The sequence below is a fragment of the Frankliniella occidentalis genome, unplaced genomic scaffold (genome assembly GCF_000697945.3).
Source record: "Frankliniella occidentalis isolate FOCC.00 unplaced genomic scaffold, Focc_3.1 Scaffold401, whole genome shotgun sequence".
NCBI classification, from domain to species: domain Eukaryota; kingdom Metazoa; phylum Arthropoda; class Insecta; order Thysanoptera; family Thripidae; genus Frankliniella; species Frankliniella occidentalis.
In genome coordinates, this window is record NW_026267523.1 from 93,846 (window position 1) to 97,427 (window position 3,582).

The following is a 3,582-nucleotide window of genomic DNA, read 5'->3' on the forward strand; positions in this document are numbered from 1 at the left end:
GGTTGGGGGAGGGGGAGGAGGGGGCGCACTCGCCGCGCCCGATCACAGTTTCAGTCGACTTGAAAGAGATAAATCAGGGCAGAGACCAGGCGGCGGCGCGGCGGAGGGAGGGTCGCGTGTGTGTTATTTACGGGGCGCCCCCTCATCTCCCCCTCTCTGCCGCGGGGGCATCAGGGGGACGTCTCTGATCGCCTCCCTCGCCCCCCCCCTCCTAGTGGCCTCATGACACGGCCACGCGCCGGCCCACCCCGCCCATCGCTATTAACACCGCCGTATTGGCCTTATTGCCCTCATTTGGGTCCCGGCCGCGCGGGGCACTGAGTCGGTGCTGACGACTCGGAGCGATTCTCACGGCGAGGGGATATGCCGTGCAGAGCGTGCCGCGTAAGGCGGTGCGATGGGATGGAATGAGGAGAGCGACCGCCGCGTAAAAGTTTCATTATTTTGTGAAGTTCCGTTTTCGCTTCCCATCGCGGCCGCGGTCGGTCGGAGTGGCACGCCACACAGCGCCAGGGCAGCAGCGGCGGAGGCAAGGGGGCGGGGCGGGGCCGCTCTTTGTGCTCAGGACATCCCCGTTGCTGCATGACGTTATCCTTTGTGCGGCCCGCACGCGACGAGCCCCGGGGCTGTGACCCTCCGCCGCCAACCCACCTTCACGAGCACGGGCGCACGGGAGTGCGCAGTGAGCGCCTCAGAGTAGCTCCCAGGAGTTCTAGGTGATCGGTCGAAAAGAAGTTGCACATTTACTTAATTATCAACCGTATTCTAAGTCGGCAGACGAAGAAAAAAATATATCTAGTTCGGGTGAAATCGGGAATTGAAACTTGCCTAAAGGGTCATTTTACCTTCTTCCTCAGATCTATTCTTCAAATTACGGGAGCTCGGCGCCTGCGAGACTCAGGGTAGGCCACCCCGCAGTGCACGCATGCATCGCACGTAAGATGTTGCCTATCTATCAGGCGCTACGAGAGCTTCATTGGCAGCACTTGGCACTGTCCTGTCGTAGCAGCGAATGGCGGACGTACTTTCTGAATCATCGACATCCCTAAGTCTCTTGTAAGTCTGAGGGAGAAACTGTCACTTCGAACACCACCAACCCCACGTACTCTTCCGCCATTTCCGAAGAACTCCTTCGCAGGCTTACAAGGCAGCCAAATAATCCTTCCCAATACAAGCATATTCTGGGCAACAATTTTATCAGTACAGCGGCACTACCACAAGCAGGTGCCACATTGAGAACGAATCCGACCACGGCCCCGCATCCAGCCAGCTCTACGGTCAACGGCAGCGCGTACTTTCAAAAGAAATAACAGCGGCAGCCACAGCCGTTAAATTCGGAACCACATACAAGCCATTTGCCCGGTCAAATACTACGGAAATTCGAAATGAACGGTGCAGCCGTCAGCGATAGAACCATGGCACCGCCTGCTAATAACATCCGGCGGGGCAGAGGGAGGAGGCTCGATTGAGACCTGCGGGCGCCGCGGACCGCCCCGCCCCGGACGCGCTGCTTGCGGCCGTACGGCCGTACACACGTGCTCGTGCCCGCGCCGCGCGGCCTGCGGTCGGTCGGACCAGTCGGAACGCTGAGGTCCCTGTCGCTGCCGCTGACCCACTGGAGGGGCAGCGCCGGCGGCGGCACTGGGGCCGTGGAGACGGGGATATGCCGCCGATCTAGAGCACGGCGACCGCACACAATACACGAGCGGCCTGCAGGTGGCCAACGAGGGGCAGTAGTGGCAGCGTCGAGAGCGACCCCAACCAGAGTTGTTACAACGTTGGCGAAAAGTGACCCACGACGACGTACCTGGTGCCAGATGCTTCACACCGCTCTCGTTTGTGGTTAGACTATAGACCGCACGGGACTTCGGTCCAAGGCATTGGTAGGTGAACGTTCGCATGTCCAGAGGCAGGGGGGGGGGGCGAGCCTTCCAATCCGCTTTCCGTTTACTCCAACAAACAATAATTCCTCAGCGGGGTTGGGAGCTGCGCGGCAGTGCATTGCGTCGAGACGGTTCCGCGCGTGGACTCCGCCGACCCACGTTGTTCCTGCTCTTCGTACGTGTTTGCTTATCTAAACGTTTGCAGCAGCGGCGCGGCGGGGCGGGACGGGGCGTGGCAGAAGGCACCGCGGATCTAGCTTGTGATCGTGCGAGCGTTCGTGGGTGTATGTGTGCGAGTGAGCACGTGAACACAATAAAATCTTATGAAATTGTTCATGCATAGCTTACGGATTTCTGTCAGCATGACCGCTCGATTTTCAATACGCCAGTATATGAAGATATTTCTTCATACTGGCGCCTGGCGTAAAAAGAAAGTGCGTGTAAGGGGTGCATGCTGCCGAAATCCGAAAGCTATGAATCAACAACTTTAGAGTGTACGTGCTTGTGCAAAAGATCGAGTCGAAAAGCCACGTTTCCCGATTTTGGCTTGAATGTTTTGTCTAGTAACCATATTAACGGAATGGTAAGAGAGGGGGGAGTAGGGAGAGATGTGGCAGAGAGAGAGAGAGAGAGGGATATGCCGTCCTAATCACAAAGCCTGCTGGATATTAATTATACCCCGGCACCTTCCGCCACGCTCAGCGCTGCTAGCCGGCCCGCCGCACACGTACGGGCCGCGTACGGGCCTAACGGCCGAGTAATCCCACTGATTCGGCCAAAATAGCAGTCCGAATGCGCTGCGGGGTCGAGGCTGCGCGGGGCATAGCGGGGCGACGTCCCGACGCCGGCGGCGCTTGACGAATTGGAGCTGCCGGCCACAGCAGCTGCTGGCCACGGCGTGAGTGAGTGGAGGGGTTGAGAAAGCTTGAAGCGCGTGTTCTAAATATCTCAGGCCGTATTGTTTGTTCGGCAGATTCGGTGAGTGGTGTTGTTACCGTAGACTAACACCCCCCACACTTAGTGTAAGACCATTTACCGTGCGGCTTACTCTGGAAACCCAAGCGTGTACTTGAATGCAGTATCTCCTGCATACCTACATCCTACATGTATGCAGGAGGTTCTGTGTTCTTGACCAGTATGCAGGAGGAAGGGAGGTAGTGTGTACTTGGTCAAGTACACACTAAATCTCCTGCATAAATGCATGGAGGTTTTAGTGTGTACTTGGCCAAATACACACTTGGGTTTCCAGAGTATTTAGGAAATAGTACTTGAAGATATGCCAACGCCCATTCTCGAAGGGCCCAAAGCTAGGTCTACTGGGCAAAAAGTCCGTTCTCGACCTCCAGGGGCTCCCATCATAGGGATAGTTCAGGAAACTGCTATCTCCGTTTGTTGCCGATATCGTCTTCAGGTTCGACCAATGACTTTTCTGTCAGAAAGCGCCGCTCTTTGCGGGACGAACTACACACAGGGCCCACCGCCGCAGCAGCAGCAACCGCCCCAGCGGAGGAAATGAGCGGGCCAGCAACACGCAGTAGCAACTGTTAGTATTGGCGAGCGGAAGGGGAGCGGGCAGGGCAGGCGGCCGCGGGTCCCGTGCCCAGCGCTCCTGCAGGAGGGGAAATGAGAGAAGTTAGTGATGTGGGCTGGCCTCGGCTGGCCCGGGGTTGGGATGGGGCGGGGGGACGGTCATCACTGG